Below are 15,502 nucleotides of genomic sequence, written 5' to 3'. Positions count from 1 at the left end.
CAACTGCCTTAGGAAGATTACCACAAAGTACTTTTCATCTCCTTGCGTTTTTCAGGGAAGGAAACTTTATAACGAACCACCCACAAGAGACGAGAACTTCAGATGCCTACAAAGCATGCACCCAATGCAGTTAAGACATACGGAGATAGAGAGAAGGCGAAATCTGAAGTAGTACAAGGAAAGCGCATCTCGTCGATGAAAAAAAAAAGGGGGAGGGAACTTTCTTAACAACTTCTCAGAGCAACGACAGATTTCAAAAAAAGTATTCCCAGTTTTGACGACGTCGTTCCGAAACTTTCGGAATTGCTTTCCCTGAGAGACATGGCGGAGGGGAAGAGGGGGAGGTGTCTCCCGATTGGGTTAGCGGAGAGGAGAACGAAATGGTCAGAGTAAAGTCGTTGATGAAAGAGATCTACAGGTAAGAATACCAGTTACGAGTCACGTTAATGGCGGAAAGGTGGCGTTACGATCGCGGTGTACACTCTAGGCTCTCTCGCCAGAGCCACTATGGTGGCAATAGACTCGCACTTAGGGAGGTAATGTCCTTCCGTGACCTCCTCGTAAGAGGCAATATATTTTAATCCTTTTTAAAGTTCGCTCCTTCGCATGGTGCTGGATGAACCTGAATTCTCGTTATCGGATCTGTCTCTTTGCGAAGGTTAGATTCATAAATTGAGTGTGAAAGATCGTGAAATCGTTAGGCTGATGGCCATGAATTTAAATGTGCAAGAGTGATATACTGATGTGACCAATAGCCACGTACAGACCTAGTTTACCAGTACCGCAATTCGCTTCTTTATATACATTGTTGTCCAAGGCAAAGTTTGACCGACGATATTCGATTGTTTTTAAGTATAATTTTATATTACCTCATGCAACTAGTCTAATTCTTCTCAGTGAAAGCGAAAGCTCTTCTAGTTAAATTTACAAATCGTTAAAATCAGTGCATGAAAATTGCTCTGTATAATACAGTACTACTAAATTCGTTGGCTGTACAGCTGTGAAACGTGGACAGTAAGAGAATTAAATAAAGCAAACTTGATCTTTGAAAGCAGAATTTATCTAATAATGGTCTGATGATGAAGATATACACCATGACCGAATTTTATTCTTAAATTAAACATAATAAAAAATACAATAACTCCTTGCGATTATGTCTGTCAATGGATTGCAGCTGAATATTCAAACAACATACTGGTGAGGATTACACATGATTTGGGGGATTTTCTTCACAAAAGTAGTAGTGATTTGAAGTGTTAATTTTACTAATAAAGTAGAAGGATAAATATGGCAGTCCCATAGAAACTGAGTTAGCTTCCATGTGATTTGTGTACCTATTGATATATTTAATGCCATTTTTATGGCGTATAATACGGTCCTGGTTTTGACAAGGAAAATTCTCACAGTTAGCCTATATCTCGTATATAACCTGTAACACAATTTATGTAAAAAAAAAAATGCTTTTATTATTTCTTTGGTCTGTCGTTGTGCATTATTTCCCATTAAATGTCACGCGACAAATTGCGCTTGCTCGACTCCCATGTCACGGTAGGTGCGAAACAACAGATTCATAGTGCAGACGGTTTGCTGCCTGAGTTCAATATCTGTCTATATTACATTTATCTCTGTGCGAACTATGGACACCAGAATCGCGCGTTAAATGTAGCAATCCAGCATTGCTTCCTTTGAATTGATGGTTAAGGTGATGGATTCACATTCGGAGTGTTTGCAGTTTGAATCCCCGCACTAAGCCATCCAGACATTGTGGTCTGTCTGCAGTTGTACCATTGTGTTGTTAATTGAATTAAAATGCAGTTCATCTGAATCTTACATGAAGTATTAAAAATGTGATATAATTTCGTTCATAGTTTTGAACAAAGATTAGATTAATTTTCCTTCTTTGTCCAATCTTTTTTCGATATTGTTCAAAAGAAAATAGTACCAGGATAAGTTGAGAAAGCTGAATTGGAGAAGCAGTTAGCAATTGCTTCTAGAAACCCAGGTTTGTAGTTCCTGAGATGCTAATGTAAAAGAATAAGATATTTATTAATGCAACGAAAAGAGCATAGTGTTTCAAACAAGATACGTATATTATTATAATTGCAATAATGCAGTTTTTAAAGCAAAACTCCAAAGGAATGCATGTAATATAATCATTTTGTTACATGGAACTAAACCATTTGTAAATTAGTATTTCTTGGTGATCCTAAATAGCACAATTTATCACACTTCATTTCTATGATTGCGTTCAGTGACTTAACGATACATTTACGTGAACAGAACCTTAAAATAGGTTGTTTTGAAAATTTGAAGTGATATTTTGGCCTTTTTAGTGCATACTTGCATGCATATTTTGGTTTTTCTTAGTTTATATAAATCCGTCCCCTACTTATGACCTTCTCCAATGCTTTCATGCCAGATCATGTCTGCTTGTACTGTGAAGCAGACGACGCGAGACCATTGTCCTATAAGTAACGTAACCCACAGTGGCGGGAAAACTACAGAGTTACACCTAATGTCGTATAATTTTAGATTCACAATCACAAACAGCCTAGTAAGAGTTGTATTTTAGCACAGTCAATAAAGGTTTCAAGTCGGGAATAATTCCGTAAAACTCCCCGCTTCTCACTCCCGATGCTTCCCCCCCCCCTCCCAGCGCCCCGAAATATCAATTTCGCAGAGTCTCAGTTCTTTACCTATATCTCCGTAACCATTGGTTATAGGCAGGCATGGACGTCCAGAAGGGGGGCAAGGGGGGCGCACGCCCCCCTGGAAAATGAATGTCCAACGAAAAATGATATATTTCACACATAATTTCATTTCGGTCAAAGTAATTTATGTTAATTATTATAAATTCGTTGAAGGAACATGATAATTTCGGACTGAAATCGTGTTTTTTGAGGGGGCATCACTATTATGGAAAAAAATATCTCTCTTTTGCCACCCCTGGAAAAAAAATACTTTGCTTGCCCCTCCATGGAAAATATCCTGCGGACGTCCATGTAGGCAAGTAATCTTTTTTAATCTAAACCCCGCCCGACCCTGTGGCCGAGTGGTTAGCACATCGCGCTGCGACGCCAAGAGTCCCGGGTTCGAATCCCGGTCGGGCTTGGTTGTTTGTGAATGTCCATTCATCAATTTCATCATTTCATCACTCATCCCCATCTTCGCAAATTAGCCAAGAGGCACAAAACGCGAAGTAAAATAAACTAAATAAATCAAATCAATTAATCTAAATCCCCATTAAATGGGCTACAAAAACGATTCAGTTTAATTTTCCAATAATGTCGGTGGTTTTGACATAATTTTAAAAATAATCTTTAAAGAGTGATTTTCTTCTATTACTTTCTAAATTGCCTTGTAACTTTTGAACAAATTAAATTACAAGAAATTGTTTTGAATAAAAGTTGTAACCCAATTTATAAGCTTTTAAACGATATAAGTTAAGTGTTAATGTATTTAAATGACAGATACACCATAAAATGTATATCCAAATAGAGGACAACACCAAAAAAGTGTATTTTATCACAGTCCTGGGGTTGAGTCCGGCATGATTGACTTTTTGATAAAACCATTAACAGACATTTCGTAACCTTACAAAATATAAAATACTATTGTTTGGTTCGAGAATTATTAAGACTTTCGACTCTTAATTATTCACATAAAGTATTATAAATAGTGAGTTGTTTTGCAAAACTACTATTTTTTATTTTTCAAAGATAGATTTATTGATAAATTATGAAAGTTTACACTATTTGGAGCATTTCTGAAAAAACCGGAGGTTGACAGATGCCACCGTTCACGAGATATATGAAATCAAAAATATCCAATATGGCCGACTGTTTTCAAGATGGCGGTCGTCAGCACGCATATGGCGGTTGGCTAGAATTGTCGTTCGCTTCTGAACGCCACTTACTTGAAAGAAAGTTCCGAAAGATTAGTTTTCCCTTAAACAACCCTGTGTCAAGTCCACGTGGAGTCCAGTAAATCGTCCCCTCAAACGTTTCTCACCAATAACGTCCGTTTTAGGAACTGACAGTACTTGTCAAGTTCACGTGGGGTAAATGAGATGTTGCCTATTCAGTTTCTTTAGAGATTTCTTACCGCGAGGTTGCGATTGCGTTATCTTTGCTGCGTTGTGTTATTGTGTTTTGCTAATATTTTATACAATACAAAGACCTTAGGAGTATAACGTCGCAGTGAAAAATGAATGTCTTGACACTGCGGGCAGAAGTGACAACAGCGCGTGACGACACGTGTCCGGTCGGCTTCTTCTGGGGTTGAGTCAAAGATACCGAACTGGCACTGAGTCGAAGACTTCAGCTATACTCGACTGAACATGTCTTAAGTGGTACAACAATAAATCCCACCAAGTTTCTTACTTTTATCAAAAAGTCAATGATTCCGGACTCAACCGCAGGACTGTGATAAAATAGTCATTTTTTTGTTGCTGTCCTCCATTTGGAGACACGTTTTATGGTTTATCTTTCATTAAAATACATTAACACTTATATCGTTTAAAAGCTTATAAATTAGGCTACAACGCTAATTCGAAACAATTTCTTGTAATTTAATTTGTTCAAAAGTTACAAGGCAAAAACTTTAGAAAGTACTAGAAAGAAATCACTTTTTAAAAATTATTTTTAAAATTACGTCAAAACCACCGACATTATCGACAAATTAAACCGAATCTTTTTTGTAGCCCATCTAAGGAGGATTAAGACTAAGAAAAGATTACCTACCTATGAGCATTGGTTACGAAAATATAGGTAAAAACTGAGAGTCTGCAAAATTGATATTGGGAAGTTGCGCTGGGGGAAGAACCGGGGGAGGGGTAGTGACTTTTGGGATTTTGCACTACTAGTAGTGTTCTAACAACTGACCAAAATTCAGCTTTTACGGAATTATTCCCGACATTGGCCTTTTTTTCCCTTCATTGACAGGACTATTTGCAGAATAGCCAAGAAATCGTGTGATGTCTTTAATTAGACAGTAGGGCAGTCCACATGAAGTGGGTCAATTTTGAATTAAATGGTCGTTCTGGCTATGTCGTTATTGAGCAAAATTCACTATTCGCCATGGGAAAGATATGTTCGCCGTTTGTAAACCAGGAATTACCAAAATAAAATGTTATCAGTTTTAAACTATAAATATAAAGGTCAAATTACAGTTAAATTGTTGCAATGGTCAAGGGTTGACACTAGTGCTTTTTTCTGTATGAACGCACCGAATCGGAGTTCCGGTAACGTTTTAGGTGTAAAAATATGTTATTTGCTCATGTAAATTGAAAATATTCAATCAATATTTCTAGACAATTTTATTTCGAATCTTGTTTGAAAGTCAATGCGATAGACATATCCACCCCTAACAAATTTTGATCGTTCAAAGTATGTGAAATGATGGTTGCTGGGATGTCACGCACCTGTGGACAATGAAAGTGAAGCACGAGAAAGGTTTGAAGTTTGTTTATAAGCTCACTTTATGCACAGATAGGCTAATAGATAGTACTATGTACAGTCGCCGGCAATAAAAATGGGACACCTACAGCCTGAAATACTCGTTTCACTACAAGGCGTTATGTATGTTGCCTAACCTTACGGTTATAAGTGGATATTAATAGCAAATTTTCAATGGCACAGCCGTAGAGGTAGGCAACACACATGACGCCTTCCAGGGAAGCAAGGATTTCAAGATTTAGGTGTCACATTTGTATTGCCGGTGACTGTACCTCCATTAGGCATCGAACCCGAGACCCCTTTATAACAAGGTGATACGAAATTGGTGAGGCAGCACTAAGAAGGAAGAACAAACAGGAGATATGACAAGAGAATGGAAAATCTTTCAAAAGGTCGGTCTTGAACATATTTTTTGTTCATTACTGAATAGTATGCTGGACAATTGAGGAATATGATTTGATCTTTGCATTTTTATAAAGAAGCGGAAAGTTATAAAAGTAGCTGCAGTTTGATCAAAATATATTTGAGATCCTAAAACTTTTTTCTAGAGTAAAGGGCCCGGTTGGTAAAGTTGGTTTGCGTAGCGTAGATATCCGACGGGTCAAAGTGGGAATAAAAGAGTGATTGATTGATAGATTGATTTAGTTTATTTTACTTCGCGTTTTGTGCCTCTTCGCTAATTTGCGAAGATGGGGATTAGTGATGAAATGATGAAATTGATGAATGGACATTCATAAACAACCAAGCCCGAGCGTGATTCGAACCCGAGACCTATCTCTCTATATCTGTCTGTTTTAGTAATTTCCTTTGTTCCTGCCTCCCTTTCACTGTCTTCCTCTCTTTTTCTTTCTCTTTCTCCTGTCGCTTGTATCTTCTATCTATTCTCCTTTCCCTGCCCATCCTCTTCCTCTCTTTATCTCTTTCATTCCTCCACGTTTGTCTATTTTTCCATTTTCTCTTTTTAATTCTCCCTCTGCTTCTCTTTCTTGCTTTACATACATGTTGCCGAAAATCACCCAAGTGTTCTAATTGTCTGGGCACGTGTGAGGGTTGGGTGGGGGCAGGAACACCTTCACTCCTTCTATGGCAACCCTCCTGACATAATAATTCACAACAATGAATGACGTTCTCAATGACACTCACCTGCTGATAATTAAATACTCCCAGAAAGAAAAAGGAATGATTCATATTCCTCATTACATCCTTCACGTTAACAATCCTTCAAAATAATATTTTTCTGCCCACTTTCCTATGGAAATGAACAAGGCAACTTGTTTGCTTTATTTGTTTCTGCTCGGGGGGAAACAAAGGAAATAAGTGACACAAATACTAAAGTTTGTCAAAGTTATATCTTGCCTCGCACAGATAGGCTAATCGGGACTGAACCTACAGTATTATATAGAATCGGAACTACTGTAAAGCTTTCCTTCAATCTAAAACCTCATGATTACAAGCGTTGCCACTACGCAATCGGGAAGCCTCGATATAAATTAGGTTTATTTGATAAAGTAATGAACATTATTGAATATTCTAAATTAAAAGAAATTTAATATTACAATTCTGGTAATATGAATTTGAATCCAATATCGCATATTTTCATTAATCACTGATGCAAAAAAACAAGACAATTGTATTTGATACACTCGTACCAGGATATTTCTAATTTATTGTCATAATATATGTAATTGTTAATTGTTCACTTTGCCAACGAGTATCCTCAAATACCGCAACCCTTTTGGAATGCCTTCAAATATTTAGCCCCTAATTGATGTGTGTTCATGTGTCAATAGTTTATATAACGATAAGTTGCTTTATGCAGTGTGTAGCACATTATTTGTTAATGTACTCAAGTTAATTAATTGGCCGTTCATTAATCATTATCTTTATTTTGTTATTAATTTGCCAATGCTACTAATTACTTATGTGCGATGTTTTGTTTATAAAGCAATAGGGAAAACGTGATAATCTGGCGCTTTGTAGTAAGTTTGTCATTACGATAGGCCTTCTAAAGGGTCCTGATTGGTCCGATTTGCGTCACGTGGTTTTGCTAATGACAGTATGCTGAAAAATGCTGTGTTTGTTCAACGTGAACGGACATAAAAATTATTTACATTTCTTTGTTTATCATTGGCTCACAGAAGGTGGAATATTGAAAATTAAATTAAATGTGCTCACAGTTCTAGTAAGCGTGCCGACTTCTTTGACGGAGTGGTTAGCGCGAGGCCAGAGATACCGGCCTGGGCATAGGTGTTCTTTGTGAGTCTCCATTCAACAATTTCATCATATCATTCGATTGGTTAACTACTTTGCTTATCCTTGTAAAATTAGGGGCGAAAAAAAATAAATTCAGTGTATTGGGAGTTATGTACCTTCTTGGGAAACTGAAGGTACTGGATTCGAATCCAGGATACACAGTAGCTTTCCTATAGTATTACCAGTGGAATCCACAAAATAGGCACGCCATTCTATCGATTCTCTTTTGATTTACGATTATTTCAATCTCGCATTAGATTCTCGAGTAGCAATTCCAGGTATTTCGAATGTAATTCTATCGAATTTAATATATTTTACTCTTTGCGCTCAGATCGACAATTCTGGAGGAGACCTGCAGTTTAAATTGGGATCAGATTCTACTGAATTTATCTTGCGTATCCACCGGGAAACGAACCAGGGTCCCTTGATTACAAGGCGATCATTGCCATTGTCGTCTATGAACTAAAGGTAAAGTAAGCAACATAGAACTTCGAACAAAGGATGTTAAACGTGACCTTGTGGATAATAACTTACTTCTTAAGTAAATCAATACTCGTGATGACCCGGGTTCGATCCCAGTGGAGATACATTGCACAATGGTTCCGATTCCACTTTAAACTGTATGTTCAATCCTGGGTTGGCTATCTAAGCATAAAGTTGACTTAAGCAAAACAAATACTCGTTATGTATACGGAACTTGAACCCAGTCCCATGGTTTATTAATGCAACAGGCTAACCCACAGCCAACTCTTTATACTAGAATTTTCACCCATAACAAATTTATTTGGGTTTTATTAAAAATTTAGTTGACTTTATTTATTTACCTAATTATATATTTTATTTTATTTAGAAATTATGGTTCTATTAGTATATTTATTTAACTTGAGTGAAAATGTTAATAACACGAAAAAACTATTGCGCTAAGGGTAAAATTGAGATATTTGTACCCAACACCTTAGGATCAATACCAATATTTTCCACATTTTTTTAAAGTGACGAGTCAGAGAATGAGTGGAGCGTGTCTTCAGGAACAGTATGTGTGATCTAGATATTTAGTTAACAACGCAGGGGCACTGTGGTGTGTAAGACACTTTCTACCCATTCCAAGTTCACTTTATTCACAGTAAGGTAATCGGGACTGGACATACAGTTTAAAGTGGGATCTGAACGACTATGTGCCTCCACCGGATATCGAACCCGGGACCCCTGGATTACAAGGCGACGACGTTACCAATACGCCATCAGGAAAGCCCAAATTGCTCAAGACAGATAGGTATTACACATGGGTTTCCCGAAAGACGATGTAATAACGCCGTGACCTTGCAATCAAGGGGTCCCAAATTTGATACCCGGTGGAAGCATGTAGTGGTTTAAACTGTTCCTGCAGTCCCGATTAGCCTATCTGTGCATGAAATGGACATAAAATTCTACCAACCAATACACAAACACGTATGTGTGTCTATGTATGTGTATATGTCCATATTATATGTGTGTGTGTATGTGTGTGTTTATGTTAATTTTACTTCCCCAAATTTATATGAAGTTGACGCAGCTGATTGTCATAAGAAAGCAACCACACTTATCATATCTAGAGTATATATCAAAATATCAGAAAATGACATTCTCCTCGCATAGTCCTTTTTCGAACCGAACATAGATGACGCGATCAACATGACACTTCATCCCCCAGAGTTCTGGAGAGTGAAGGCAATCCCCCTAATTCCATTCCCATTATCTTTTTAGGCATTTTTCAAGTCTCAAAACATTTAAACCCCACCCTCTTGGGACAAGAACTTTCTCCAGCCAGACCTATTAGCCACTTTCACTATCAAATATAAAGAGAAGCAAATTTTATATAATTATTTTACTTCTGTTGTATTATGGGATTTCAATTGTGATTGTCCAGTGTCTACTGTCAGAAGTAGTCTGTTTTTCTTAGTTCTGCTTGAGTTCTTGAACCACGCATAAAAGAAATAAAGCTTGAGACTGTGGTAATGATTAATTAGGGTACGCCTATCTTTATGAGTGTACAATCATCGGCTAAGGCAAATTTTCCATCGTGTACTGTTTCTTTTATTCTACATAGTATATTGTTTTAAGGAATGAAATTCTGATGATGTACATATTGTCATCTGCTTACGAACATTTTAATTTCTATTTATTACCCTTACATTGGAGAAAGTAGAGTGAATGTACACGGTAATAGACAATTAGCTGACTCACTTTTGCTGTCAGCTGTACGTGGTATGCATTTGAAGGAGGCTGAGAAGATCCCAGAGCCATTTTGCTCAATTATGAGAATGATAAACGAACCTGAGTCTTCCCCGTGGAGAACAATCGTATAAACTTTGAAATAATTTATCATTATTTTCTTTCACCGCCAAATAAAAGCTGCGAATTAATTTCATGCAAAATTTGACCATTAAAAATCATTGTACGCACTCTCGTATCATTTTCTTTCAAAAATAAACTTACCGATTTTGATGACAGGTGGTAGGGGCTTCGCCCCCCCTAGCAACCCCACTATGACGATTAATAGGTTCCACATCATGTCTCATCATTCCCGGTCCGTGCTTCGTGATCGAGTGTCGTGGGATCATGCCCGGATCAGGTCATCGGCTGCGCACAGGGGCACCGTCCTCCACATCACGACGATGTGGCAACGCCGGAAAGGCCTAAACAAGCGGCTCCTGATGTGATTGGGTCGCGGTACCCGCCACTACTGGACGGCGAGTTGAAAGCTGGCTCTGCCGCCAGACACACGAGAACACACGTCTGCGCAGGCCCAGCCTTACGAGGACTTCCCTTCGAGTTTTCATCGCTAGAGCGCTCTCTAATCAATCAAGGAAGGGAGATCGAGTTTTTGGCACTGGGAAAGCAATTTCTTTTGTCTGTGACGTTTCCGAAATATTGCGTTCTCTTAATCTAAATTTCACATCGATGTTAATTCCGTTCATATGGTAAAGTTTGCTTCACACAGTGAAATAAAATATGAAAACTGTAATAAACTTAAATATATTGTTTTCTAATGAGCACACCAAAAGCAAAATTGATTTTCTTCACGAAGCCAAAACAAGCAATATTTCAGGATACCCATAGTGAAATAACATTTTGCGGATTATTTCTTGTGTAATAGCCAATCAGTACAAAGATCAGATTCTTTCAAATCCAGTCATGATTCGTTAGCATTTTAACCTATCTGAATATAAAGTGAACTTGCAAATATACAGGGTGTCCAAAAATGATTACCTTGATTTCATAATGTTCTTACTCTTTAGTGATTGCACTGATTTTGGTTTTTCTTTTGCAGATGCGTTGGACAAAGCGTCGAGTTTTTCTGACTGTGTGGAATTAATATGCAGGATTGATGGAGAACAGGGTTCTAATCAAATTCAGTCTCTTTCAAACGATAGTTTTAGCGAGTAACATTCTCTTTAAACTCACCTGGTTCTTATCCAGAGAGAACGTCTTTATAATATTAGTTAATGAAGCTCTTTCCATCACGGATCATCTAGGTTACATGTACCGTCAGAACCAAACATGTGTTGTACGAACACATTTGTACTTTCCATTACATTCGAGCTTTCAGTCTCGTAATTAATGGACAATATATGTATTGGTGTAGGGAGCCCTTGTGCTAAAAATATGTTCCTAGGCTTATAGTACAGGAACAGAGATAAAGCTGTTTCCTCAGGCAATTTACAACTCAATTTTGATCGTCACTGTACAAAATTTGGTGTGGGTTTCATAACAAAATCAAAAACTGCAAGCCCCCGTAACTTATGTTAACCTAAGTTAACTAAAGTACCGTACTTTCGAGGTTTAGTTTTCTCTACTAAGGACACGGTGACAAAAGGGCAAGAGATGGGGAATAAAAGTTTTTGGTTCACCCAAAAATTCCATTACATTTTGGTTTTTCAGCAGAAGAACGATTAAAAAAAAGATCATTATGAACTGAAAACTATAAAGACCGTCTCCTTCCACACGTTAAGCACTGTACCAAATGAGATGGGCAGAAATAGAGAACAATTTTCTACTCACCGAAGATACACACGAACATTCCCGTCCGCCCCTCTGCAGCATCCACGTAGCATTAATAACGTCCAAATGGAGATCGTATCCGATGAAAGCTTCCTAGAAAGAAGAAAGGGAAAATTCAACCATTTCTTTTAGCAGCATGTTATAAATTTACATACGATCAAAGGTCGTGAATTTGTAAAGCTTCTTTCACGTTCATCCAGGACATTTTCAATTAAACCTTCCCTGAACAGAGCGAAGAGAGAAAGGGGGCTAAAGAGAAAGGTAGAAGATATGATTTTAACAGTCATGAATTCATCTCCTAATGCTCATTTGCTGAAACCCGTCTAAAAGCGCCGTGGGAAAGGGCAGAAATTTAATAAAAAACATATTTTCATGAATCATGAACAGGGTGCATTATTGCGTAAAGTGTTCCTAATCTTTGCTGATGGAAATACTTTTGTCGATTATCAGTATGAAACGAAAAAGGGGGCGAATACCGTAACATTTTGCAACATCAGCATTTGATCATAGGCGTATTCATCGGGAGGCAATGGGAATCACTTGCCCCCTGGAAAACGAGTAGTGAAAAAATCATTCTGCTCATTGTGCGTTTTACGTGGGGAATAAAATAAATGTTATTCCGTTTTTAAATAATTCAAAATAAAGTATTGCCCTCCATGGGACAATGTTGTTTGCCCCCTGGAAAAATATACATTTCTTTACTCACCCATGGAAAATGTCTGGGTACGCCCATGCCTCTGATTGATCCTCGTCCACAAATTTCAATGAAACTTCAATAATATATTCATGAATGGCATATGAAGTAATGCTTTATCAAATGCTTTTGAAAATTTTTATGGTGAGTGTTCGAATTTCATTAAAAAGAAACCTTCCCTTTGAAGTATAATATCCCACATACTAACACACTTGATACTCGATATACTGGCACGACCTTACCTAAATGTTGTCCACATATTTTCTTCTGCTCGTCAACATTTTCCAACTTAACTCATTATCGCAAATACTAAAAGACCCGTCCCATCTCAGAAACAAACACAATGGACCTTAACTTCATTTTTGCTGATAGAAAGGACAGAAAATGGCTTTCAATATTTGAAAAAAACTGTATTCACTACATTATTCAAGAATTGTTTCATTAAAGACAGCAGAATTGGAGCAGGCAATGTCGGAGAATGGGATAAACATTATTCAGACAATGATTTATATGTGACCTAATGAATTTGCTCACAAATATGTGTTTCCAAACACACAAAGAAAGAGGAAAGGGTAAAATAGAGGAGAGAGAGAGAAGATAAACAGAATAGTGAGAATGAAAGCGAAAATGAAGATAGGAATTTTTTATTTTTTTTATTTTACGTTTCTTCTCTGCATTTTTGGCTAATGGCAAATATGCGAACGGGAGCAGGAGATAACAAAAGATACGTGAGAGAAGAGGTACAAAATGTATACGGGGAGAGATATAAAAGGCAAAAAGGATGGAGAAAATGAGATAAGAAATGTAAGAGGTAAGAAGAGAAAGAGAACAATGGAGGAACATTCTCTTCAATTTTGTATCTTTCTTCTAGAGAAATCGATAATTCATGCAGTACAATTCGGTTCCAAAAATATCCTTAATGAATAAAATAAACTGATTTTCATAGCATCACTAAAGTATTTAGAAACTTCATCTAAATTCAGAGCAGTGATTTATGAATGTCGTGGCACAGAAATATCCCTACATACATAGAGCGAGCATTTTCCTCCACTGCACAAATCAATTTTCTCCAAATTCACATAAGAAAATGAATAACTGTTGTAGGATGCATTCCAAGTTGCGAAAAAAATTGACATCTTACATTTCGATCGTAAGTTACATCTTCCATTAGAGAGAGGAAGACGGAGAAAAATGCAAACTTTTCGCATATATTCTTCGAGAATCTCCTTTAAAAGGGCAGTCAGCGTTTTATCCGTGCGAGCGAAGCAGTAATGCGTTCTTTGCCAACTTGAATGACTTCCAATAGATGGCGAAGCGAACGCTATTGGTTCTTGCTCGTCCACAGAGGCTTGTAGGGATGGACTTTCCCCCCAGTCGGGCAAGTTGAAACGTGGCTGGAACCTTACAGGTACACTCAAGCGGCAATAAACGAAAGGAGTCGATTCTGGTGGAAGAAACTTGAATGCAGAAGGAAATCTCACTCAAAGAGTGAAAGGAAATGTCTTGAAAATAGATCACCACAAAACCCAACGTCAACTTACATAGGTTGGGTTGATGTGCGTTCGACGCGAGATGGACGTAATGATTCGTGGCATGTATTGCGTACATTAGGTGCATCCGTGTCTTGATACATTCATATCAGACCTGATGTTAAGTTTGTTGATATATATGGGTTGTTACGCTAGTGCGTGCTTCATGCATATCTTTCAGAAGATTAGTTTTCGTAGCTAAATCGGGGCGAGGGTATGTGTTAAGAAAGGGAATATCATGACGCATGATCAATTAGGGTTCATATGTCCAGGGCCGCCAAATTTTCAAAAACATTGTTCAGGCTCAAACATGAGTTAAAAGTTCACCAAAAATCTCATAATTCCTCTCTTCCATGAAACATGATATTAATAACGCACCCTCAATTTATTTAGAAAAATTTGTCATTTACTTATTTCAATAAGCAATAAATCACGATAACAAACATAATATTAATAATAGTAATAACACGACAAATTATTGAATGGTCTCGCGTCACATGGACCTCTACACGTTGGCGCCACTGTATGTGTCTTAAATTGAACACATCGAATATAAATCATCAACTTCCGGCTTACATTAAACCAGTATAAAACAACAGTTCTTGTAACCAGATTTAACGAATTACTACATTTACACAGTAAATGCCAAGTCATAAATCACAGTTATGAACTTCAAGATAATATTAAACCTCTGATTGCTTTTCTACCATGAAAAGTCTACCCACAAAATGTTGTAACATTCCTCAGTCGAATTGTGTTAACTAGTTCATTAGAACTATAATTTATCTAATATAATTCTTGAGCTTTCCTGGAGTGGCAAATGATGAAGAGGTTTTCTTGGGATATCAACCATATTCGGGAATCAGCTTGTTGATATCACGAGAAAACCTTTTCACAATTTTTCTAGTTTCGTAACTTGTTACATGAGGTATGGATTGACGAAAACGTACATAGCAGGTGTGTTGTAGTTTGTAAGATAAAACACTGAAATTGCCACAAAATATTCAGGTGTTCCAAACTTTTGAGCTTCCATTGGAGTGTTTGCAATGTTTGCTGATCAAAAATGCATTGGGAAAAGTTCACGAGCTGAACAATGAACTAGCGGACTGAAACCAAAGCAGAGGATAACACTCGTTTGCAGATCGGATTACTATACCTACACACTTGGTACGCTGAAGAATCCATCAACCATATTGGTTATGAATAGGGAGCGGAAGTTGATGACCTAAAAAATATAGGTATATGACCTATAGAATGTCCCAAAAAATGGGGAAAAATGACGTAAAAATGCAAAAAAATGACCATTAATTTTGTTAGTTTCAGGTTAAAAATTGAAATGAAAAGGAAATTAAACAAAATGCAATCTTGCTTTTAAAAAAAGCCACCAAATGATACCACATACACATTCAATCAAAATATGCAACGAGGATTTCCAATAGAAACAACCAAATAATTTTAAAACAATTTAATGAAAAGGTCGTTTACACTGAATAAATTGGTAGATTTCCCCCGACACAAAAAAGACTGTC

This window comes from Lepisma saccharinum, chromosome 6 (assembly GCF_977018435.1).
Source record: "Lepisma saccharinum chromosome 6, izLepSacc3.1, whole genome shotgun sequence".
Classification (NCBI taxonomy): domain Eukaryota; kingdom Metazoa; phylum Arthropoda; class Insecta; order Zygentoma; family Lepismatidae; genus Lepisma; species Lepisma saccharinum.
This window is presented reverse-complemented; position numbering follows the sequence as displayed.